Source organism: Equus caballus, chromosome 1, assembly GCF_041296265.1.
Source record: "Equus caballus isolate H_3958 breed thoroughbred chromosome 1, TB-T2T, whole genome shotgun sequence".
Lineage (NCBI taxonomy): Eukaryota > Metazoa > Chordata > Mammalia > Perissodactyla > Equidae > Equus > Equus caballus.
Genome location: NC_091684.1, coordinates 80,056,916 through 80,083,917, shown reverse-complemented (window position 1 = coordinate 80,083,917; position 27,002 = coordinate 80,056,916). Strand labels below are relative to the sequence as shown.

The following is a 27,002-nucleotide window of genomic DNA, read 5'->3' as shown; positions in this document are numbered from 1 at the left end:
ATCAGTCAATAACATTTATTTAACCCACAAATACACGAGTTGATTAGCTGTTTACTTATTTGTCACTCATATTTGTGATTTTATTTACACAGAAAAATAGCCTAGATACCAGGCCCACCTCTCTCCTTAGAACTGAGAAGTAGTCCATCTTAAGGTTAGCAGAAACAGGTACAGGACACGATGGGAGTCGATCCTATAGACAGGAGGAAGTAGGTGAGATGAAGTAGGCCAAATATCACTTGGTATTATGTGAACCAACTATAATACTATGTGGAAAGGCATAGCTACTTCAAAAAAAAATTAAATAGAATCGAGAACAGAGGAAGAACTCTATGGGTTAAGAAAGCCACAAAACTCCTGGTGTGATGTCAGTGGGGAACATCTGGAGAAGGAAGCAGGAAAGAGGAAGAGAGTATGTATTTCACCTGAATGTTCTCGTAGTTCTCTGGATTGTATTTGTGACATTTATAGCTGCCTTCATAGAAAAAGATGAATGATAAAGGGGTGGGCCACTGCTCGGGAAAGATCTATAACGTTAGCGAAAAAGCAGAGTCTCTCAATGTCTGTTTTGTTTCTGTCTTCTCTATCAGTGAGAATGATCTTGGAAACAGGAAAGAGAAGGATTATTAAAAGCAAATTAAATGCCAGGATAGTCAGAGAGCCACCAAAGCAACATTAACTCAAGTGTCTGGATCTAGGATTAACCAAGTGAACTGCAAGAATTAGTACTTTCAAAATCAGTGTTTGGAAACTAAAAAGCCATAAACAATAGAGAAGCAGGAGGTATAATGGTTAGGAGCTTGGTTTTGCTATTAGACTGTCCTGGAAGTCCTAGTGCTGTCACTTATTAGCTACATAACATTGGAAAGGGAAACTTTCTCTGGGCTTTACTGCTTTATCTCTAGAAAGGAAAAAATCTGTGGATTCATAATGATTATCAGGAGAGAGAGAAGTCCTCCATTTACAGTATTTGTTGCACCAAAGAATCAACTTCTTTTCTGAAGCTCATTAAAGTATAATAAGTGTTCATCTTGCCTGTCATGCTGGCCAAGTAGCTTCAGTTGATAAGGGAAAGTTCTACTTTACAGAAAAAGGGAGATAAATGTAGAAGGGTTGAGAGAATCAGAAAATCAATGATTTGAAATTTCTAATGAAATTATTATCCAGTTGTGCTAGAAAGGGAAAAGTTAGGATCAATTACCTTGGCATTAATTTCCTTCTAAACTCCAAACTGTGCTATGAGAACAGAGTCCTTAAGGGATGGTGATAAAGCAAAGTGTCCACAGTAGGTAAACAAAGTAGTGACAATTCTGCAAGTGAAGTGCTCGCTGAAGGTGGATCCAGGATGGAGAAAATGCTCTGGAGGGAATGCCTTCAACACTACAAGGGTCCCTCACGCAGCATACACAGTAAGTTCACTACTAGGTGGATTCAGGAGGCAGACTAAGAGCCAGATGATGGACATTTTGGGGAGTCAGAAAGGAAAGCTTCTGTTAGTGTTGGAGAAGAGAGAACTGGAGGTGAGGTGAGGCAAGTGCAAGGTGAAAACAAGGACACTGAGTCACCAACACCAAGTCCCAGGGACTGTGCCTCTGAGGCGAAGAGTCAGGGGCCTGACATGGCCAGGCCAGAGGCCACTGATAAGTGGGTCTGTGGGTCTTGATCAGACGATTCTCAAAGCGCCTGGTCTCAGGACACTTTAACTGACTGTTTGTGCCTGGATCAAAGATTGTGCATGAGCTGCTGGCCAGGCTCTCCACAGAATTGGGTGGTTGGTCTCTATCCTGCTGTTGTGAAATCACATGGGCTTGCTGGCCAGGATGATGGGGCTCTGCGCCAACACTGGACACCGTTTCTGCATATCTGACTGTGTCAAGGGAGCGCTGCTTGGTGTGGGGTACTGGAAATCTTCCAGTCAGATAGCAGGATAAACGCAGACTGAAGGCAAAGGGTCCTACAGTTTCTTTGTGGTTTTGAAAAAAATGAGAAGGCAACTGCACGTGATGAGCAGTTGTCTGACCTGGCGTTGGGAGCCTGTGAGTGGAGCAGGCAGGTGGGCTAACACTTTACCAGGTGGAGGGGCACAGAAGGCAGCCCCTGTGAGAGGACCGTGGGCTGACGGACCCCTGTCTGCTTGTCCGGCACTGCTGACTGAGTGGTAGGCCTGGCAGTGTGTGCATGTGTGCACATGCAGGGTGTGCTTTTAGTAAGACCTTCCATGTTTCATCTCAGCACATGTTCTGGTTTCTCAAATAGGGAAACAAATAAATCCACGGTGCCCTGGAGGCTGGGGCTGGGACCATGTGTCTGCAGAACTTCCCTGTGTCCTCAGCTACCTTGTTATTTTAATGACTCTTCATCTTCACCCCATGTTGAGGCATATCAGCACTGTGCATTTCTGCTTTGGGATTAGGCAAAGGAGGCAGGGGCCAGACTGAGAGCTGGGTCCAGACTGCCACAGAGGAGCCGTCCAACAGAAGAGGACATGCTGGGTCACAGCTTCCGGAGCTGTCCAGGATGAGGCCCAGAGGGCAAGTGGGATCCCCAAAGCCACCAAGGAAGCCCGAGCCAGCCTCCGGGAGCCAGAGGTCCTCGGTGGAGGGCAACAGGAACCCTGCTTCCCTTCTGATGTCTTGGGCTTTCGTCTGGGAGACTTTTTTATGAGTCATTCTCAGCTCAGAACACCCAGGCTGTGGTTAAGGACTTGAGGTTTTACTGGATGAAGGAATACTGAGCCCCCTGGACTCCTTCTTCACCCTTTCTTTATTACTCAGCTGCCTCACCATGTGCCACTTTGGGGACATTCAGAAAACAGCCTTTGGCCCAAGTGCTTTGATCTTGTGTATCTTCAGGACACATTTTAATCTTCATCCTTCTTACTGCACCATGAAGACCTCTGTTTTTGTTTGTTGTAATAAACTTTTTATTTGAGTAGTTTTAGATGTATAGAAAAGTTACATAGATGGTACAGAGCCCCCAGGTGCCCCTGACGACTTACTCTGTTATTAACATCTTACATCTTTACTACTAACTCAAATCTAGACTCCATCCACATTTCCTTAGTTTTCACCTAATGTCCTTACTATGGTCAGTGTACCATCAGATCCCACATTACAATTAGTTGTCAGGTATCCTCATGCTCCTTTTGGCCATGACAGCTTCTCAGACTTTCCCTGTTTTTGGTGACCTTGACTTTTTCTCTTTTTTTGTATTATGGTAAAAACACATCATTAAGACCCATTTTAAGGGTTGGTGCTGAAATGGCCAAAATGGCCCAAAAGGCCAAAAAATATTGCCAGCTGCTGTGAGTTTTTAGGAGCACCGGGGAGAACTTGAACCCTCCTTTTGAGAGAGAGAACTCCGACTGCCATCACTTTTGTCTATCAAGGTTACTCAGGACTGAGGGCTGCCCCAGGAGCCAGACAGAAGGAAGTGGGCCTGTGCCATCTCAGTCCATGCAATGTCCATCTCTTGAAAATGCCTTTTTGTGTGCTAATCCAAATTTCTATTTCCCTTAAGGTTCACCTTGATGAATCCGTTGGAGAGGGGCCATGGCTCCCAGACATCTTCTTCCTATTCTGAATTCCTACAAAATGTATAACAAGAGTTTGTACCGCACTGTCTTGTATAATAGCAGCTCAGACTGTCCTTGGACTGTAAGCAGTTTGGTTCCCCAACCAAACAGAAATGTCCTTGACTTCAAGGACCAGCTTTCTGGCTTCTTTTATACCCTTTACAACAGTTTTACTATTTTATAGTTTGGGCAAAGGGGGAGGAAGATAAAGTAGCTTGGCTAAAGCTGCACAGAAGATCCAGTGAAACCAAGCACAGCAAGGAGTAACATTTCCAGTTCACTGGGGCTGGGGCTGGAGACGCAAGGGAGGCACTCACCGCCCATGTGACATTTAAGGGAGCACCAAAGAATTGAGTAAGCAAATGAATACTATTTTAATGCAGTATTTAAAAACTAATCCAAAAAATCCATAATGTGACAAAGTATCAAAATTTTAAATAAAGACAGGATGTTGTTGCTAGTCTCATGACCCTGGATTACTGTGCAATGAAACAGTGGTTTCCAATAGCCCAGGGTTCCCAGGCTGGTGCAGCTGCCCCTGTCCCCTTGCCCCCGACCAGGTGATGTACAATGGTTGACAATGGCAACACTGGCTTTAGATGGAGGCATATTTTTTGGTTGCAGAGATTTAATTAACTTTTTACCCTTGGTTCAAAATATGTAAGTCTATTTTAGGTGCTTGTAAGGGTGCACATTTTCCTTTTTCCGTGGCTCCTGTAGGACTCTTCATGGCACTGCAATTTATAATTTAGCATATATCATTTCATTTCATGCTCAAAAAAAAACCCCCGTGTAGATGGTGTTATCTTCATTTTTGAGGAAAAGAAACTAGGCCCCAGGTTAAGTTGCAAACCCAACAATACCCAGCTCGCCGGTGGTGGAGCTGGGACTCTGCTATTGCCTGACCCATGTCCTGACTCTACCCTGGCAGATTGCCTTTGTACACACAACCCAACTCTCTGCTTCTCCTTCGCAGCTCTGTGCACTTGTGTCTGTCTCTGTCGTTTCCCGGGGGTGGGGGAGGTTTGCAAGTGCTTGTGTGAGTGTGAGTGTACAGAGATATGTGTTTGCTTGTGTGAGCACTTGTGTACACATATGTGTGCATGCACACGTGTGTGCATTCAGGGTATAAGAAGATGTGACACAGAGAACAGAAAACATCCAAAGCAGGGCTGAGGATGCTGCGTCCAGACAGAGTTCCCATCTGACTGATTTTGACTTGCGGATCACATTTGGAAAGCTGGCATCAGCCCTAAAAGCTCAGAGGGGACTTTACTTCCTCCTCCATCTGCAGGAACCATTGCCAGGGCCAGTGGCAGGGAACAGCCCCTCCCTAGCCTGCCTCCCTTCTCAGGCTTTATGGAGAAGGCTCAGAATCTTGGCAGGTGCTGCAGAAGAAGTTGCCAGCCCCACAGCTACAAGAATAAAAATAATGTGTTATTTGGGTGAACCTCAGTCTGCCTTTTGCAAAGTGAGTGCCCCAAAGACCCCACACATGTGCAGCCCAGTCTCTGGAGGTGTGAATGCGCAGTGGGCTTTTTCTTGGGATGCATCAGGCACTGTTCTGTGGCAGGTAAACATTCTCTGAAATGCCATCTCCTTCCCAAACCAAAGCCCAGCATAAAATCCTGAGAATTCACTATTAGCTAGTCCCCAATCCTATCCTAATAAAGGGAGGACCACACACTGGCAGCTGGCAGCAGTTTCCCTGGCTAAATATTGTTCTACTCTGTGTTAGTTTTGACGGGATTAGTCATGGAATCCTAATATAAAAGTCCCAGGATCCCTGTTGGTTGGACAATCTGTTAAAATATTGTTTTAATTCGTGGCAGTTTGCAAGCCCGCGGAGCCCTGAGAGACATTTTTAGGTCTATTGTTTCTTGGCCAGCCTGTTTCAGAGCACGGCAGCTCAGACAGGGTGAGAAGCAGTTGCGTTGACTAAAAGGCTCTGGAGTGTTTGACGACACACCTTCACAAAGGCAGACAACATAGGCAGGCCCAGGGCACACCCCACTGGGCAGGAGCCGGTGGTGGGGCTCGGCCTGGGTGTGTGTGTGCACGTGAGGAGCAGTGGGCGACCCAGAATGTGAGCACACCTGTCGTGAAGGAAGGCTATGAGAAGTTGGCTGGTGACAGCCTCAGGGAGGAAAGTCCAGTGCGTCTAACACTGCGCCCTGAAACACGGACCATGCAGTCGTTGAATGCTCAGTGCCAGGCTCCAAACATGAGTGCTGACTCTTCCTTCAGCCCCTAACTATGGGCTTTGCTTCCTTTGGGTTTTAGGCTGTCATAAGGACTGTAAGGAGAAGCTGGTAGGCGGTTGGGCAGCTTGTGGGATCTCTGACCATTTGGAGGGAGTATTATTTGTTTTGAATTTTGTGGGATCCAGGTTGTTGGTGTACAGATTATGTTGAATTTGATGGAAAAACATGGCTTTAAGCACCTAATGTTAATGAACACCCACTTCATTGTCTCTGTTTTTGTTGCAGCATGCTATGTACTTATTTCTAACTTTTTAGTCTGGATTTAAAAGATCACAAAACAATGAGGACAAAATTCTACAAGTTTTGTGCCATTTATTTATTTTTCTAAATAAAACTCTCCTAAGTCTTGTTATTTTACTTGTTTTCACTCCCGGCCTTTATTGTGCTATAAACATTCCTTCACACTGTCTATAAATTCCCTTCTTCCATGACGGTGTCGTTGCTTGGTTCCTGACTCCTGCCACGCTCCTATCCATACTTCTCGGTGTGAAGGAGTATGCAGGACAGCGCATACAGGTGTCAGTACCAGACAAACGTGTGAATGGGCACCAATGGTCTACATGGGAAGGTCATTCCATGTGGCTCATCTTCACTTATGTCCTTTTCTCACACTCTGCTCCAAGGAAGCGTGCTTACAGGTTCCCACTCTAGGAGCCTACATGTGTTACTCACGCTGGAGGACATGCCTTCACTGACGGGAACGTCCAGAATCTGATAATCTATGATCTTATGATCTGTTATGGATTCACTACCCCACAAATCTTTCCCTGAGTCACCTGGTCTGCAATGTTCGTTGATCCCATAACCCCCAGGACTGGGCCTATTGTTCACACTAGTGAGTTTGCATTTCTTTATGTATGTTACTACGTGTTACTTTTTCATGTGCTTCCTGCTCTCTCTTCCTTAGAAGGAAGACTCCTTGAGGGCAGGAATGCAGGCCTTTATTTCTTCTATATCTCCTCACAGCCTCTAAGCGTCTTTTGTAGCTTAAAAGTCCCTAATAAGCAGGATGACTTAAGCATTTTAGTGAATCAGAGTACAGATTGAGGCCGTGCAAGAACACCCTTAGAATATGACACGCATTCCTTCCTCGGGTTTCAGTATACTTATAGAGAGAGCAGGATCCTGGTAGTTTGGGTAGCTCTGTTCTGGTTCCCCAGTATCCAGCAGGTCCAGGAGCTGACAGCCGTCACTCAGCCATGTCAGATGGGTGCATGGACCAATGGAGACACACGGTGTTTTACTTGGTGGTGCTGTTTCTGTTTTTATTTATTTTTAACTGAGATGTGTGTCAGAACCACACAACAGTGGTGAGAAGCTTCCACCTGCTTGAAACAAAAATGACGAGCCTGCGTTTCCAGGCCCACGTTTATCTGATTGTGGAGGCAGCGTGGACGGGAGAAGGAAACAGTGGTACAGACTGGTACAGACACTCGCTAGTTTAACCCTCAAGAGACTGCTCTTCAAATTGCTTGGTTTTGTGTTTTCATTTGTTTTCCTGAATTAAAACCAATTTGGAGCCTGTGAACACCTGATGCTATGTGAGCCCTGTGGGTAAGAGATGGGAGTCTGCATTTCTGAGATATGTGTCGTTTCAGAATGTCTTATCATGGTGTTAAGGATATATGTTAAAATGTAGGAATTCCCGTAAAGCCTCTCATTAAAAATAAGCAAACAGCAAAACTTCTCAGAGAACATAAAACCACTTTATGTGCTGCTCCCCAGGGCAAGGCCAAACTTGATTTCTTGTTCAGGTGTCCCGTGGCATCTGCTGTGGCTCACTGGGACTTTCTGCAGCTAGTGATTCTTCCTCAAAATGCCTTCCTGCTGAGTGCCCCAGGACCTTCACAGGGCGGCCCTGAGGGTGAATGTTAGAGGCGCTCCCTCAGTCAGGGGGAATGGGGCACACGGTCTTCCTTCTGTAGGGAAGTGAGGGTTTAGGGGTTCAGCAGCTCGCTGGACACCAACCCAGCTCCTCGCAGAGCACCTTCTCTGGCTGCCCTCTCTCATGTACTGTGAGGAGTCAGGTCCAATCCCACAATTTTACACGTGGGGAAACTGAGGCCCCAGGAGGTTAGAGGAGAGCCGGGGTCTAGATGCTGGCCTCCCCCTCTGTGTCTGGGGGCTTTTGTTCTGGTTCTTCAGTGGGTGCTTGGCCTGCCCCATGACAGCATGTTCACCCTGGAATGGAGGGGGCAGTGACAGCCAGGCTGAGCTGGGGCCATAACTCCAGCCTGTTAATCTTTAATGGGAGGTCTGGACAGACTCTTTTAGTCTCCTGGAAGCTTCTGGGCAGCTCAGAGTCTTCAGTTACAGAACCAACTTTAACAATTAGATTGAATGCATAGAGGCTGATTTTGGTACCGTTTTAACTTCCTTTGTGAGTTGTGCTCAATAAGCACAGACAGGATCATCACAGGTGAGAGAGATGAGCGGATGGAAAAGCTAGGTTCAGCCCAGAGCTCGACGTCTGGGGGCCTCAGGAGGGAATATATGTGGACATCCTCCATTTATCATAACTAGCAGCTGGGTAGTTCCTTTAGCAAACTGCTGAGCTGTAGCGATTACATCACACACAGTGCAAAGGCCTTATGCCATTAATGTGGCCTGGATGGCAGCCAGAGACTCTGGGAGGCCCACACGGATGGAATCCAGCAACAACTAGAGGACACAGCTGCTCACTGGGCGCTCTCAGCTTCTTAGCTTTTGTTGTTTCTTTTTCCCTTCACTTCTTACCTGTGTCTACAAATCAGACCTCCATTTGCTTTAAGTTGGAGACAAAATTACCTCAGAGGTCAGTGGCTCATGCTGTTGGCCCCAGTGAACAGTACCAAGTGACCCTTACGTAAGGCGTTGCCACCATCAGAGGAAAATGATGGTCAGGGTTGCTCTTCTCCAGTTACAAACACTCCATGTAGTTTTGTTTGACAATTTAAAAATAGGTGTGTCTTATGGTCTCAGAGTTCTAGAATCCTAGGCGGGAAGAAAACCAGTGGCTTTCATTCAAGAATTTAAAGGATTCTTTGAGTGGTAACTCATCTCTAACTGGACAAAAAGGCTAAAATGGCCCCCACCCCCCGCCACAGGAGGCCACACTCAAGGAGGGTCGCAGACCTGGGGCCTGCACCCTGGGCCAAGCTTCGCTGGTTGCTCCCATTGTCTTATTTGTTTTAAGACCACTCACGTTGCTATGGTCTGAATGTTTGTGACCACTCTAAATTTATATGTCAGAATTCTAACCCCAAAGGTGATGGTGTTAGGAGGTGGGGCCTTTGGGAGGTGCTTAGGTGGTGAGGGTGGAGCCCTCAGGAATGGGATTAGTGCCTTATAAAAGAGGCCTCATGGAGCTCCCTGGCCCTTCCTCCATGTGAGGACAGTGAGAAGGCACCTGCTGTGATCCAGGAAGACAGTCCTCACCCAACCATGCTCACCCCTTGATCTTGAACTTCCAGCCTCCAGAACTATAAGGAATAAATCTTTGTTGTTTATAAGCCACCCAGTCTATGGTATTTTGTTACAGCAGCCCAAACAGACTAAGACACACACTTACAGTGGCCACACAAATAGACATTTCCCAAGGAAAGAAAGACCTGGGAAAAGAGGTGATTTTAGCTTGTGTCTGACTTTCTCTTGGGGCGTGGCTGGGCAGCACTCTAAATGTTCTGCCCTGGCCTGGGGCGGGGCAAGGCAGCCAGGCTCCCGTGGGCACTGCTGCTATCTCCCAGTCATCCGCCATGTCCTCTCACTCCTGGGCTTTTGCATACATTCTCCCATTTGTTCTTATCCCTCAACAGCTAGGTCAGGAAGACAATATTGTCAGTCCCAGTTTGCAGATGAGAAAACTGAGGCTCAGGGAGGTTAAGTCGCTTGATCAAGATTGTGATTCTGCAAAATAGCCACTACGAGATTTAAGGTCTTCCTAATCTAAAACGTGTGCCTCCCACTGAAGCATAGCATATCTGCTGTTTTTCTAAATAGTCAGGGTCTCGGCTCTGATGCTGGGGCAGTGGTCCAGTGGAAGACAACCTGCTCTTTAGGGAGGGCTCATGGGGCAAGAGAAAGGCAGCTAAGCCCGCCCTGTTAGGAGGATCTACCCCAGTAGAGAGTGGTCCAGTGCCCAGGGTCGGCAGGGGCTATATAAGGCGGCCACTGACCATCACGGAGGAGAGTGGACTAGGGAATGACGACAAGGGAGGAATGGTATTTAGAGCATCTTAGCCAAATGCTTTGTTCAGTATTCCATAACTGGAAGAGGAGGGGCCAAACTATAAATGATAAACAGTCGATCCAAAGCCCCCATGGGACTGCTACTGAGGAGGCCCCTGGACCCCCCCTGCACAGACACAGAGCTTGGATACTCTCTCTCACACACAGACACACACACCATTTTGTTTTGTTTTGCCACCACAGGGATTCATTCTTCCGTTAAATGAGACTATAGCATGCTGAACTGTCTATAGCTCCAATTCCACCTAAGACTTGCGCTAATTTTTAAGATTTTTTTTCCCTCATATTGAAACTGAGAAGACTCTGAAAAGAAAACTGCACTCAAGGAAAAAACTTTTAAAGCTTTCCGAAATAATTGCAAGTTCATCCTGAGCTTCATAATCCATGTCACGATTGGAGTCAATTAGTTGTGTGATTATTTCCTTGACGTCTGCCTCTCCCATACTGTAAGCTTCATAAAGGCTGGGACCGAGTCTGTCATCCCTTCATTCAACAGACGTTTACTGAGAGCCTGCGTGTGCAGAGACACTGTTCCGTGCGTCGGAGCTGCAGACGTGAACAGAACGCCAAGGATTCCGCGGGGAAGCTTCTCACCTGATTCTGTGCCCTCAGCATCTGGGCATCCCTGGCATACACACAGCAGGCATTTAATGGACACTTACTGGATAGGAGACGAACACGCTTGCGGCCCACTCTCCCCACCCCACGTCTTCCCTTGGTAAGGAATTTGGATCCTCATCCAGTCCTTCTGGGTAAGTCCCCGGTAGCCAGTGCTGCCCACACTCTCCCTTGGTGCACAGGCCTGTGGGCCTGGAGCAGGACCTCTCTGCCTGCGCTAAGCACAGGCTGAGGACAGACAGGGAAAAGGGACACAGGCCATGCCAGTAGGAGGAGGGAAGGAGGAAAGAGCAGAAAGGGTGACCCACTTTTCTTGTCTAACTGAAGCTCCCAACTGTGCCTTGGGGCTCTGGGGGAGGGAGGAACCTGGCTTGCCACCCTGACCCCTGCTCTGACAGCATTATTTGCAGGACAGTGATGTGTATCAGTGGAGTGGGTGAGTCATCAACAAAGCTATTGTGAGTAAGCTGCGGAAAGAATATGCCAGAGAGATCTAGAATCCCACGGGCTCAGCTTGAGGGGCTGAGGCCAGTCTGTTCATTGCACCTGAAGACAAAGGGCTATGGCACCCACTGGGCTCCTCCTCCCTCCTCCTGGGGCTCTGGGCAGGGCCATCAACCCCCTTCCCTCTGCAGAGGTAGTGGAGAGAACCTGAGTTTTGCTGACAGAGAGGTGTGCCTGCCTATTCTGGAGCTGCCACTGCCCAAAGGAACAAAGTCAATTCTCTAAACCTCGATTTTCTTTTCTGGAAATTGGTGCAACAATATCTATCCCAAGAAACTGTTGAAAGATTAGAAATGTTATTTGTACAGCATCAGGCACTTCATAAATGGTGGGTGTCATTTCCCAGACCTCCCAACTGGGATCTGACCCAATTTGTGCTCACGCTAAATGCCTATCACAAATCCTAATCTCAGTCCCGTCTCTCCCTGCAGTCATGGCTGGCAGGGCAGAGTAGCGACCTGCCCGGAGGCTGTCCCTCTTTGTGGGGGAGAAGGCACAGCATGTTTTACTTGGTCCTGCTGGTGCTGGTGGGAACCACCACCTGCAGATTAGCTCCAGCGCGAACCCCAGCCTGTGAGTACAGCCAGCCCCTCCACGGCCCGAGTCCTTCCTCATTCTTTCTCCAAGTTCCTCACTCTCACCTGAACTCCCAGAATTCCCTTTCCTGCCCTGGGAAATGTCTCTGCATCTCCCCACATACTCCTCTCCGGTGTTCTCCTTCTACCGTCTCTGCTTAGAGGAAGAGCTGTCTTGTTTTCACAAACTGAGGCCCGTATGTGTGCGGTTCCCTTTCCTTCCCTTCTCCTGTCCTGCCAGCTAGTTAGTTCTCTTGTTTCTTCCAAAGTGACCTTTCCGGGGGACCCTCTGCCAAGCCCTACGTGGGCCTTGCTGCCCTCCCAAGGGAACTTGTACTGGCCTGCCTCCTCAGGGGTGGTCCATGGCCACCACACCAAGGATCACTGAAGCTACTTGTCAAAATGCAGATTCCTAGGCTTCGTTCCCACCCGCTCAAACAGAATGAGGGCCTGGGAATCTGGGTAACATTAGAAAAAGTCTCTCCTTTAAAAAACATTTTCTGTATAAATTTTAAAATTACACCGGTGACACAGCACCAAAACATAGGGCTGTATAAACAGTCATAAAGCTTCGCCACTCTCTGTCCTCTTCTCCCCAAGTGACCAGTGAACAGAGTTTGTCTGTCTGTCCACATCTCTCTCAATCTTCACAAACATACATGCACATATAGAGAAATGCCTTGTGGATTCTTACAGAAATGGGATCATGCTGTATAAATTACTCTGCAAATTGCTTTCCTCTTGTATTAACACATCATGGACATCCCTCCAAGTAAAAATATGGCGCTACCTAGTTCTCTTTAAAAGTCGTGTGAGATTTCCTCAAGCAGGTGGACACAGCGTATGAAACTATCCCTCTAGTTACGGGCATGAAGGCTGTATCTGGTTTGCACTTGCTTGTTTGCTTGCTACCATTAGGCAAGCTGTAGTTAACATCCTCTATATATTCTTACCTATTGGTGCTTTTACTTCAGTGGAACAGAATCATAAATGAGATAGATCTGTAAAAGGATATGTGTAACTTTTTAAACAGATATTGTTACATTATTTTCCCAAATTGGAGCAATTCCCACTCCCCCTAGCAAGGCACCCCACTGTCTATTTCTTGCATTCTTGAAAGCATTAGGTGTTATTTTCACTCTTTTTTTCAATGTTTGTCAATTGCATGATAAGGGGATATTGTCACGTTACTTTATTTTACATTTTCCTGACTCTCAGTGAAACTGAGCATCTTTTCCTGTGTTTACTGGCCTTCTGGATTTCTCCTGTGGGATTTATTCTGTGCATATCCTTTCACCATTTTCTTAGTGAGTGTATCTTTTTCTTATGAATTTGTAGAAGTTCTTTGAATATTAGGCATATTAAACCTTTTCCTACTATGAGTATTAGAAATATTTTTTCCCAGTAGACTTTTTTTTACTATTATCTTAGTTTACTTTTTTTGTAACCACACAAAAGCTTCTCATTTTTATTTAATCAAATATGTCTGGTCTTTTTTTCATGGCCTCTAGCTCTCATATCTGGCTTAGAAACAGAACCCATTCTGTATGATTATACAGATGTTTTCCTCAATTACAAAAACATTTTTTATTTCTTGCAATTTATTTTTAATATTTGTCTTGAATCCTTTCGGAATTTATTTCTGTATTGTGTGAAGTAGAAGTTTAGCTATTGTTTCTTCCACATGAAAAGCTAACTATGCCAGCAGCATTTATTATTAAAGCATTTATTCTTATTTTCTCCCTGAATTGAAATATCACCTTGGTTATATGTTAAATCTTTGATGTCTCTTGAATCTACTTCTCAGCTCCAAATCTTTTTACCAGTCCATTCAATCGTCTCTGTGCCAGTGGAAACCATCATTAATTACAGTAGCTTTGGGGTTATTTTACTACCCAGTAAACAAAGAGAGAGAGAATTTGCCTCTGTTTTTGCAGGCTGCTCTGGTGAGTCTAGTTGACTGAAGATGTGGTTTGGGGCAAGACAGGTTAATTTCTGTACTAGGAGCTGCAGTTTCTTTATCTGGAAAATTCAAGACCAAACTCTGGCTTCCTGACAGCTCAACTCATAGCTGCGCCACGAGCCACCCCTTGCTTTCCCCTCCTGCGGGCACCAAGCCTTCCGCCCTGGGGTCAGCCCTGCCCATTCTGGGAGCCCCAGTTGTCTCCCTGCCTGCTCCTGCTCAGCACTCTGATCTCTCTGCTGCTCATCTGCGTCTTCAATAATCACCTCGAAGCTGGCGACGCCCACCTTCTCACTTCCACCCCTGACTTCCCAAGTTCATTTCTGAATTTTTTTCTTTCTATTTTCTTAGTTTGTAGAGTTTATTCCGTAGTCATTTATGCTTTTTCTTCTTCCAAACAGGATTTCAAGTGGCTCAGACTTGGATTCCGACCTGCCTGCTCGGGGTCCCCTCAGAGCCTCTTGCATTCCAAGGTCACTTTGTGAGCCACGCTTTCCAAGCACACTTCTGCTTCTCTCGGTATTATCCCTCAGTCTGTGAAAGCAGCCTCCTAGGCACTCAGATTGGAAATGAGCAGCTGTGATCTCCCCTTTCTCTGTTGCATCCATCCAGGCACAAAGTCCTTTTGGATCTCCCTCCGAAGCACCTGTCAGTCAAAGGTCCTTCTAAGCACTATGGACCTGACTTCAGTTGGTGCCCTCAGCAGCCTCTGCCTGTGACTGCAGCTCCTCATTCCCTGCCCTTCCACACCTCCTTCCATGCGGCTGATCACATCACTCCCCTGATCAAGCCCCCTAGAGCTCCCTATTGCCTATAAATGCCATTCAAGCTTCTCAGAACAGCATAAGAAGCTCTCCAGGTTCTGTCTATAGAATGAGTCTTTGGTTTGTTTTCTATTTGCAAGACTATTTTGTTCAAATATGTTTTAAAGTGATCACAAAAGGAAAGGCTTCATGCCTCTGAACGAAGTTTATAAACCTGATGAGAAAATGCAAAGGTGAGCAAAATCATCCTTTCTTGTAAGCGCCTGCAGTGAATAAGTAATGTCAGTCTCAGGGGACGCAGGCCTGGGGTGAGGAAGTCACCCCGCTCCCCCACCCCGAAGCTCATCTCAGCAGGGGCCTCCAGAAGAGAGTAGCTTGCCTGGAGCCAAAGCCCTTCTCTTTCCTGCTACAAAGGTGCAGGTACAAAGGACAATTAGGACAGTTAAAAAGGCAATTAATAGGCTGCTCAAAGTAAGTGAAAGGCAAATGAACTGAAACCTCACATGTATTAAAGAATAACAGAGAACAGGTCAAGATGAGCAGGGGCATGTTCCTATTAATAACACCGCTTATGAATAGCTACAGCCACTGATTGAGTTTATTATCAGCCAGGTCCTTTGCTAAACATGAAAAGAGCATTATTTCATTTAATCCCCACCACAAGCCAAGGAAGTGGGACTTTTATGGCTCCCATTTATCAGATCAGGAAATTGTTCTGGGTGTGACATAATTTTCCCTGGTCCTCACTCTGGGGCGTGGGGTCCCTGTTCTGGGCCTGTGTGTTTCCCAAAGTGTGAGGCTACCTTTCTACAAAGCTAGAAAGACAGTGCTTCAGTCCATGTTGAGATAACGCCCATGTGGAAGAAGAAAATTTGTTTTTTTGTTTTGAGGAAGATTAGCTCTGAGCTAACATCTGCCACTAATCCACCTCTTTTTGCTGAGAAAGACTGGCCCAGAGCTAACATCCATGCCCATCTTCCTCTACTTTATATGTGGGACGGCTGCCACAGCGTGGTTTGATAAGCAGTATGTAGGTCCGCACCAGGGATCTGAACCTGTGAACTGCTGGCCGCTGAAGAGGAGCGTGCCAAATTCACCACTGTGCCACCGAGCCAGCCCCCAAAATATTTTTTCCAACTGCCCCAGAATTTGCAAGCTTGCTCACAGTTCACTCGGCAGCTGGGACGTGACACTGCAGCACAGCACACTTCCCTCTTTCTCAGCCCCTTTTCAAATTATGCCTCCTGGGGTCTCCAACGAATGAGAAACCAGCATTTTATGGAGTCCTACAATTTTTAAGGGCTTTACCCTCAGCTATACAGAGGCAGGGCATGGAAAGCTTTGCAATGACCAGATCACCAATGGCAGGGCCTCGATTACACTACAGACAGAAACATTTTCCTTCTGCATCTGTGTCAGAGTGACGGTGTGTTTCCATTTGCCTGTTACATTTAGACTCCTGAGGCTGAACCTATGAAGCTCTTAGTCATTGCTCTTATAGATACACATATTCTTATTTTAATAAAACTTCACTTTCATTGGGAAGACATCCTTTTCTGCTTTTGTATTAGCTGTCTCAGGCTCTGGTTATACTTGGGAAAGTCTGGACAGTTGGCTCTTGCTACCAGACCCGAGGTGACCTTGTTCACCTGGACTGCAGGCCTGAGGAAGAGGGGGCCGATGTGAATCTATTGCACCAGGATTTGGATAAGAGCTGCTCACATCCTTCTTACAGAAGTCCTTGCGGCTCCTGGCGCCTGGCGCCTGCAGCCAGGGTGAAGCCTACCTGTAGCCTCTCCCTCCAGACTAAACCACCAGCTGCCTTTCTCTGCAGATCTTTAGTCCTTCTTTGCAATCATCTTGAAAGCTCACTATTTCGTCCTCTCCAGTCACCGCAGTCTTTTAGAGATACCCTCCAGGAAGGACTTGGTTCACGATGTGTAGTAGCTGCATCTAGCTTGCAAACTTGGGTTCCTGAGATTTTACTGTTTGTGGATATTTTGTAAATAGAATCGGTTTAAATGCTGCAGAGGAACTTTCTATTTAATTGAACTCTCCTGGGAATCCCTCTGGAGAGAACCCTTTTGTGATGTTGAAAATGTGAATTGAATTGTTCTGTACTGTGGGTATATCAGATTATCTTACAGGGGCCGTAAGTGCAGCTTGGGGGGCGGAGTGGAATTACAGTGACACCCTGCGCTGCCTGTCTCTGCCTCCGTTCCTGCGTCTCCAGTGAAAGGCTCTCCTCTCAACCCCGGCGGCGGGATCTGGATGTGAAGAGTACCATGCGGTGACATCAATACACAACTGTGACAGCCCCCTGCTAATTTAAAAGACTTCTTGTCAGGCTTTTAAGCCCTTTGGGGGGTTCTTTTTATCCTCTTATATAAGGAAAGCTGCTCTTGACTCAATTAATCTGGAGGAGAATTTAAAGACCCAGTTTCCCTGCCAGGGCTTCAGCAGCGTGAAGCCGTCGCTGAGCGCCAGCGCTCCACGGCAGTCGGTGCGGCTCACACGGCATCACGTAGTTTCAAGAGGTGCTGTTAAACCAAAGTGCAGTGAAGACAGCTCCATGTTTTATAACTCTTTCCTCATTTTGCTATTTTTATACTTTTCTGCCTTCACCATAAGGGAAATCACAATTCTCCTCAACAGTGGTTAAGTGATAATCAAACCCTGAAGCTGTATTTTTATATTATTCCCCCGCTGCCATGTTCAGACCTGACAACCGGAGATAACGCTGGGGACTCAGGCCTTAGCCTCGGCCTTGTCGGCGTGTGTGAGGGGTGAGACTCCTCAAGGAGACGAGCGGCAGAGGAGGCCTTGTGCACACACCTCCTACACACACAGACCAACATACACACCACAAAACGCATCCATACCCACACATCTGTACACACACTCACATACACAGCCTCCCCCCCCCACCACACACGCAGGCACAGAGACCAACACACATTCCCCAACACACACTCACACACACTTCTCAGCATATACTCACATACACACACCCCAACACACAGACATGCAGACGAATACACATTCACACACACAGCCCCCACCCCATACACAGGCACACAGACCAGTACACACCCCCCAACACACACTCACACCCAACACACTAATGCACAGACCATCACAAACACACCCCCACACACCCTAACACATATACCTCAAGCACTGTCACAAGGCCTACCCAGGCTGCCCGGAGCATTTCCTTGGCCAGGGGCCATGTGTAGTGTTAAATTAGCCATTAAACTGAGGTGGTTTTAATGCCGTGGTGGCCTATGTAAGCGAACCAAAATCGAAGCCTGTAAATGCCTCAAAGTTACAAAATTGAAATCTAAGGACTACAGATCGTAAACAGCCAAGTAGGCTTTAAGCCACAGCCATTCAATAATTTCCTTTCTTTTCTTCCGAACTTTCTCTCTGTCTTCCCCTTGGCTCCCATTGGCAGAGGGCTCCTAACTGCTTCCCCTTTGCTGCTGCCCTATTTGAATGGATTTTTGCTGAAATCAAATTAAATTAAAATTTTTAACGTGTTTCAGTTTGTCTTTTAACAGTAGAGATGGAATAAATGCAAGTCCCCATCCTGGTGGGATCAGGCCAACCCTGCTGGGTCATTTGCTGGGACAAAAATGGCTCTTGGTCAATGGTCTTCAAATTTTTGCTCACGTACTCCATAACATCTTTTTTTCATAAAAGTATGTTCCCCTCATGTATTTTCAAGTTACCATCTAAAATTTTTCATATATGTTTAAATAGTCACAAAGAAGAATTTTAAACATATTGTAATATTGACATTTTAAAATAAAACTGCTTTATCATTCTTTTAAAGGACTACAGTGGAATCAGTAATTTGATAATCATCAATATCCACTTTCACGGATATGTGACCAAATTATTCTTTATTGGTTGAAAATTTTACATTGTCCCCATTTCTCTTTGAATATCTATTTCCATTTAATTCCCCCAATCCTAATTTAATCTTAATCCTAAAATTCTAATCTAATCATAAAATTATTGTCTTTTGTTGATCATCCCATCTTAGTTCTCTGCCAAATATATACAAATTGAAATTTAAAGATTTTAACAACCTGGTGACCATAAAGCTCTATTTATTAATTTTTTTTCTTTTCTGGAAGGCATTCTCACTATAATTAATCAAAACAGTAATATAGCACACATTTTGATGAATTTAAATAAAAGATGAAATCAAAATTTAATTTAAAATATTTTTCTTAATGAAAGGTTGGATCTTCTAAAAATTATTAGTACAGATATCCATAGATGACCCCTATGTTAGAACGAGACACAGTTCAGCATTAGTTCTATTCCTGTCTTTCTTCTTTGTACAAATAAAGAGTAACAAACATTGGTTATACAAATGGAACAGAACATAAAGAATTGCAAATTTCCCTCAATTCTTTTAACTCTTTGAGTTGCACGTCAATGATTATATAATAATTTAATGCATCAAAATTATTTTTAATGATCAATGAGCATACAAGATCAGATCCTTTTTCACTTGTGTTGGGATAAAAAGAATTGCTCGCTCTGCCCCTTCCTTCCCCGCCTTGTATACGTGTTAGTCGCCTAACTGTCACAGTCATTTGGTAAATGGTCTCTTAAGTGCCTGGGAAGTTTATGTCCCTTGGAAGCAATGCACCAACACAAGATGGTGGGAGGGCAGTTTTGTATGTGGTAGCGGGAGAGGAGAGCCCCACCCTCTCTCCAGGCACATTCTCAGGCACATCACTTTTAAGGAAGAATACTTATGGAAATGGGGATCAGAAATAGATTCCCTTAAAATGATTACATGTCCATGTAGTCCTTAGAAAGTCTTCCATTTCTTCAAGGAATATGCATACTGCAGTTCAAAGATTGGTCCCATAAGTTTCCCATTCAAAATGGGTGAGGATTAGTCAGAAAATAATATCCAAACTCTAAGATTGTTAATATAGGCATTATTCCACCTTGACCTGATGTACTATTTAAAGCAATAAAAATACTGGCTATAATCTATTTAGCATATATATGGCTTTGCAGATTCTCTCTGTATGTGTCTTTTTTTTTTTAAAGATTGGCATCTTGAGTTAACAACTGTTGCCGATCTTTTTTTTTCTTTCTGTTTTTTCTCCCCAAATCCCCCCAATACATAGTTGTATATTTCAGTTGTGGGTCATTCTAGTGGTGACACGTGGGATGCCGCCTCAACGTGGCCTGATGAGTGGTGCCATGTCCGTGCCCAGGATCCAAACCAGTGAAACCCTGGGCCGCCATAGCAGAGTGTGCGATCTTAACCACTGAGCCACGGGGCCGGCCCCATGTATGTGTGTATCTTATGTTGACATATTTAGTCTGGAGGGGATCCTAAGCCAGTGAAATTTACACATTAACTTTGATATGGTTTTATTTACATCCACAGGCCAATGAGGCCTGAGGATATTTAGGTCACACTCACCAACAGCCTTGTAAGAAAGATGTTATGATTTCCATTTTATAGATAAGGAAACAAGCTCAGAGAAGTCAAGTAATTTGCCCAAGATCAAACAGCAAGAAGTAGTAGAGTTGGCATTTGGACTTTCAATGTCAGAGAAGGCAAGACCTTCTGAGGGGGTGAGTCTGGGACTCATCTTTTGGGATATCATTTCACCTTGATTTGGCTGCACCACCTCGTACTGCAGCTATGCCAAGGAAGGTCACAACCACTTGCAGGAGTTCTGAATTTCAGTGTTGCATGCAAGGAAAGACAGAGTTGCAAAGCAACTGATCTAAAATCACATGATGACAATCAAATCAATAATAACTTATAAGGTATTAGTTGCTCACTCATTTTGGAAGTATAGCATAGTGGCTAAGAATGAGGAATCTGGAATCACATTGCTTGGGTTCAAATCTTAGATCTACCACTAACAGGCTCTATGACCCTGGATAAAATACTTAAACTTTTCTGTGCCTCAGTTTTCTTATTTTGAAAAATAGACATAATGATAGCACCTGCTTCATAAGATTATTATGGCAATTAGATAAAACAGCACAGGTAAAGTGTTTGGAAGAGCACTTGGTTGGCACATAGAAAGCATCAATAAATACAAGCAACTGTTAGGAAAAGATTGGAAGACAAAAAAATTAATTACTTTTTAAAAATTGTGGTAAAGTGCTCATAAAAAATTTATCATTTTAATCATTTTTTTTTAAAAGATTTTATTTTTTCCTTTTTCTCCCCAAAGCCCCCCAGTACATAGTTGTATATTCTTCAATGTGGGTCCTTCTAGTTGTGGCATGTGGGACGCCGCCTCAGCGTGGTCTGACGAGCAGTGCCATGTCCACACCCAGGATTCGAACCAACGAAACACTGGGCCGCCTGCAGCGGAGCGCGCAAACTTAACCACTCGGCCACGGGGCCAGCCCCCGTCATTTTAATCATTTTTAAGTGTACATTTCAGTAGCCTTCAGTGTGTTCACATTGTTGTGAGCCATCACCACCATCCATCTCCAGAACTCTTCGTCTCCCCAAACTGAAACTCTGCACCCATCAGACAACGGCTCCCCCTTCCCCTCCCCTGAGGCCCTGGTAACCACCATTCTACTTTTTGTCTCTATGAATTTGACTCCTCTAGGGACCTCCTATCAGTGGAATCATGCAGTATTTGTCCTCTTATGACTGCCTTATCTCACGTAGCATAATGTCTTCTGGGTTCATCCATGTTGTGGCGTGTGTCAGAATTTCCTTCCTTTTTAAGGCTGAGTAATATCCCACTGTACATATATACCACGTTTTGTTTATCCATTTATCTATTCATCCATCAGAGGACATCTGAGTGGTTTCCACCTTTTGGGTATTGTGAATAATGCTGTTAAAAACATGGATGTACAAATATCTGTTCAAAATCCTGCTTTGAATTATTTCAGGTGTATGCCCAGAAATGGAATTGCTAGATCACGTGATGGTTTCATTTTTACTTTTCTGAGGAACCATCATACTGTTTTCCGTAGCAGCTACATCATTTTATATTCCCACGAACAAAGCAAAAAGAGTTCCAATTTCTCCACATCTTTGCCAACACTTGCCTTTGATTTTTGTTTTTTTAATGATAGTCATAATAGTGGACGTGAAGTTGTATGGCATGGTGGTTTTTGATTTGCATCTTTTCATGTGCTTATTGGCCATTCATATTTCTTCTTTGATCCATTGGTTGTTTAATAGTGTGTTGTTTAATTTGCATAAACTTGTGGGGTTTTCAGGTTTCTTTCTGTTATTAATTTCTAATTTCATCCCACTGTGGTCAGAGAAAATTATTTGCGTGATACATTTTTAGACCTATTGAGACTTGATTTGTGGCCTAACATATGGTCTATCGTGGAGAATGTCTCATGTGCACTTGAGAAGAATGTATATTCTGTTGTTGGGTAGAGTGTTCTGTATATGTCTAGTTGTCTACTGCATTGTTCAAGTCCTCTATTCTATTTCATTACTTATGTTCTGTCTTGATTGTTCTATCCACTACTGAGGGTGGGATATTGAAGACTCCAATTGTTATTATAGAGCTATCTATTTCTCCCTTCAGTTCTATCAAATTTTGCTTCATGTATTTTGATGTCTGTTAAGTGTATAAATGTTTATAATTGTTATATCTTCTTGCTGTGTTGAACCTTTTATTATATATAATGTATTTCTGGGGCCGGCCCAGTGGTGCAGTGGTTGAGTTCTCACCTTCTGCTTCAGCACCCCGGGGTTCGCAGGTTTGGATCCCGGGTGCGGACCTACAAACACTTGTCAAGCCATGCTGTGGCAGGCGTCCCACATATAAAGTAGAGGAAGATGGGCACAGATGTTAGCTCAGGGCCAGTCTTCCTCAGCAAAAAGAGGAGGATTGGCAGCAGATGTTAGTTCAGTGCTAATCTTCCTCAAAAAAAAAATAAAAAAATAAAATAAATATATAATGTACTTCTTTGTCTCTTATGAACTTGTTTGATTTAAAGCTTATTTTGTCTGATATTAGTATAGCCCACTCCCATTCTCTTCTGTTTCCTATTTGCATGGAATATTGTTACCAAACACAAACATGGGTTTGTTTACCTGCCCCACAGTAGAGCCGGTAACTGAAATGTCAGGCTTCTAGCAAGGAAAGATGGTTTCTTATCAAAAGGCAGCCAGACCAGAAGATGGGAGTTAGCACTCAGATCCACCTTCTCTAAGGGAAAAAGGTGTGGGTTTTTAGCTGGGGTTTTAGGTGTGGGAGAGGGAGAGTGTGCTGGGGTTTTAGGTAGGGGAGGGGAGCTGTGCTGGGGGTTTAGGTGGGGGAGGGGAGCTGTGCTGGGGTTTTAAGTGGGGGAGGGGGAGCTGTGCTGGGGTTTTAGGTGGGGGAGGGGAGCTGTGCTGGGGTTTTAGGTAGGGGAGGGGAGCTGTGCTGGGGGTTTAGGTGGGGGAGGGGAGTTGTGCTGGGGTTTTAGGTGGGGGTGGGGAGCTGTGCTGGGGGTTTAGGTGGGGGAGGGGAGCTGTGCTGGGGTTTTAGGTGGGGGAGGGGAGCATGTGGCCTTGCTAGTTGGTGCCTTCCCACCAGACTGCGTTTGGCCTTGAAGACTGAATCTTGATGTCTGGACCTTGAATTTCTGAGAAAGACACCCACTAATATACTAAGCACAGACAGACCTGGTTAGTTTTGAACGACAGTTGATTATGTTAAACATGCACAGCTGCAGTTATCAAAGTTTATCTTAAAGTTTTTGCTCTAGGGGAGATTTTTTAACTCCTTAGTTCTCCATTTCCATCTCTTTCTCCATGCTTTCGCTTTCAACCTATTTGCATCTTTGGGTCTTAAGAGAGTCTCTTGTAGAGAGCACATAGTTGGGTGATGTTTTGTAAATCCATTCTGCCAATCTCTGTCTTTTGATTGGAAAGTTTAAGCAATTTACATTTAAAGTAATTACCGACAGGGAGGAACTTACTTTTGTATTTTTCTATTTGTTTTTTATATACCTCATAGGTTTTTTGCCTTTTGTGTCTTGCATTACTGTCTTCTTTTGTGTTTAGTGATTTTTTTTGGTAGTAAAAATTTTAATTCCCTCCTCATTTCCTTTGGTGTTTATTCTGTAGCTGTTTTCTTTATGGCTGCCATGGTGATTACATTTAACATCTTAAAGTTATAACATTCTAATTTGAATTTATGCCAGCTTAATTCAATGACATAAAAAAACTCTGCTTTTATACAGTTCTGATCCCATCTATTTCAGTCATTGATGTCACAAAATTGTATCTTTGTGTATTTTATTTCCAAAAACATAGACCAATCATTGTTTTTTTATGTATAGTCTCTTTCTTAAGACATGTAGAAAATAAAAAGTGGAGTTATAAACCAAAGGTACAACAATACTAGCTTTTATAACTGTCCATGTATTTGCCTTTAACAGAGATCTTTATTTCTTCATGCATCTTCAAGTTACATCTAGTGTCCTTCAGCCTGATAGACTCCCATTTTGATTTCTTTCAGGGCAGGTCTAGAGGTAACAAATTCTCTCTACTTTTACTTTTCTGGAAGTGTCTTAATTTCTCCCTCATTTTTGAAGGACAGTTTTGCTGGATATAGGACTCTTGACAGTTTTTTTTCCTTCAACATTTTGAATATATCAATTCACTGTCTCCTAGTCTCCAAGGTTTCTGATGAGGAATCTCGAGATAATATTATTGGAGATTCTTTGTACGTGATGAGTTGTGTCTCTCTTGCTGCTTTCTCTGTCTCTTGCTTTTTCACGTTTGATTATAAAGTACTTCCGTGTGAGTCTCTTCGAGTTCGTCTTGCTTAAGGTTCGTTTAGCTTTTTGGATGTTTATATTCTTGTGTTTCATCAAATTTGAGAAGTTTTTGGCAAGTATTTCTTCAAATGATCTCTCTACCCCTTCCTTTCTCTCTTTCCCTTCTGGGACTTCCAGAATGTATAGGTTGATCAGCTGGATGTCCCTTAGGCTCTGTTCACTTTCTTCAATCTTTTTTCTTTCTGTTCTTCAGATGTAATAATTTCAGTTGTCCTATCTTTGAGTTCATTGCTCCTTCTTTCCATCAAATCTGCTTTTGAATCATTCTGGGGAATTTTTCATTTTAGTTATTATAGTTTTAAGCTTCAGGATTTCTTTTTGGCTCCTTTTTAATGTTTTTTATCTATTGGTATTTCCATTTTGTTCAAAAATTGTTTTGTGACTTTGTCCATGTCTTCTCTTACTCTTTGAGAATTTTTAAGACAGTTGTTTTGGAGTCTTTGTCTACTAAAACCACCAACTGGTATTTCTTAGAGACAGTTTCTGTTGATTGATTTTTTTCCCTTTGAATGGTTATACTTTTCTGTTTCTTGTTATGCTTTGTGATTTTTTTTTGTTGTGGAGAAGTAGACATTTGAATCTAATAATGTGGTAACTCTGGAGATCCAATTCTTCCCCTTCATCAGGGTTTATTGTTTGTTGTTGTTGCTGTTGTTATAGGGTATCTCTATGCCAGGGATCAGCCTGAGTTGTAAATTTGAGGTCTTTTCTGAGCTTATGATTTTCACTGGGCATGCGAAGTGGCTTTCTAAATTCTCCCTTATATATTGTTGCTTTTGAATATCCTAGTCCTTAAATGTCTGGTCCCCAAAAGTGGGAAAAGAGAAAAATGAATCAAATAAAAGACCAGCCCTTTAAATCTCCTTAAAGTCACTTCAGCCAGAGTGGACAGGGTGTGCAACAATGGCTTCCCACCTCTGCATCTGATCCACAATCAATGACCAGAGCACAGATTCCAGTTATTTGGAGAATAGGGTCCTTAGTGCCCAACATGGTTCCCACAAGCTGTGTATAAGCCACTCCCAAAATGTGTGCTCAGTTGCTTGTCATGGGGCCGGAGGTTGGAGGAGGGGTAGCTGCTACCATGTTAAGAGCTAAAATTGACCAAAATTAACAACAGCTATTGCACAAGCTTTCCCCTGGAAATTGAAAATCTTCAGTAATCTCTTGTTGTGAACTGAATTCTGTTCTCCCAAAATTTGTATGTTGAAGCCCTAACCCTCTTTGTGACTGTCTTTAGAGATAGGGTCTTTAGGGAAGTAACTAAGGTTAAATGAGGTTGTAAGGGTGTGGCCCTAATACAATAGGACTGGTGTCTTTATAGGAAGAGGAAGAGATCCCAGAGCTCTCTCTCTCTCTTTCTCTCTCTGTGCATGCACAGAGAAGAGGCCTTGTGAGAACACAGCAAGAAAACAGCCATCTACAAGCCAGGAAGAGCTGTCTCACCATAAACCAAGCCTGATGGCACCCGGATCTTGGACTTTTAGCCTCCATGACTGTGAGAATATAATTTTCTGTTGTTTAAGTCACCTAATCTGTAGTATTCTGTTATGGCAGCCCAAGGTGACTAATACATTTCCAGAGGCCCAAAATAGTTACATCAGACAGATTCTGCCAATGCAATTGTTGCCTAGGTGGGGAGATGGGTTCCTGATGCTTCCAACTCCACTATCTTCCCTCTAACTCCTCTTTAGAGAAGACTTTAATGGAATGAAATATTGCTGTTCATCTTCAACAAGAACTACATGTTATATAGGGCACACCCTTTTGAGTTTTCTGATTCTATGCAGTTTGCACTTTTCATTGTCTCTGAGCTATTTTACAACTCCATAAATTATACATAACTGCAGCAAAGCAAATAATCCTTGTTACTAGAAGTGCACATAAATTCTGTCTAGTGAAGAGACAATTGATTTCCTTCACCACCCCTACCTCCCTCTATATGTTTCAGGACTATTGTACATTGTATCTCAGGCTTTTTCCTCTATAAAAATTATGTTCATTCATTGTAAATCAGACTTAACATTCACTGACTTCTTTGAAAATAAATTTAATTACTTTTCTTAAAAATATTTGTCTAAAAAATTCTTTTGGAATGACTTTATTTTCTTTGTTTTGTACACAGAGAAACAATCACTTTTTTTGTCAGATGCATTGTTCTTATTATAAATTGTCATTAGAACTTCTATATTTAAAAATTATTGGTAACAAACTAACCATAGTCATTAAGTCTTTTTTGTTATACTCTGACAGTTTTTGTTATACTCTGAGGCTCACCTGAGGCTCTGTGATAAAGGATGGACCACATATTGTGTCTTCAACAAAGACCATCTCAGTGACGCATGGGAAAGAAGTGTACCAGGTAATTCTAACTACTGATACTTCAAAGAATAGACTCTTGGGTACCGGCTTCTGAGCTGACATCACTTAGACAACTTTTAGACTGCCAGTAGGCTGAGTCAGGATTTCCAGAACTCTTTAGTTGAGACACATATGGCTTGATGATACTAATAGCCCAAGATCCAACAGAACAGTAGTAATTTCATAGGACTGAGGAATTAATGAGGAAAATTTTATTGTGGTTATCTATTTGGTATATTGTGTATTTGTTTTAATGTTCTATTTTCTGAATATACAAGGATTCTCCTTCTCTTTCTTCTTAAGCTGTCCATAATCCACAACAATTTATTAAATTTT

General features: G+C 43.8%; 1 long non-coding RNA gene across 1 annotated transcript; it reads left to right on the top strand.

Moving 5' to 3' along the window:
• Nucleotides 1-11,218: 11,218 nt before the first annotated feature.
• LOC138916370 (uncharacterized) lies at nucleotides 11,219-26,683 on the top strand. Its single transcript, XR_011423577.1, has 3 exons — nucleotides 11,219-11,515; nucleotides 11,619-11,760; nucleotides 26,559-26,683. It is a non-coding gene; the product is annotated as an uncharacterized lncRNA (long non-coding RNA).
• Nucleotides 26,684-27,002: the final 319 nt, after the last annotated feature.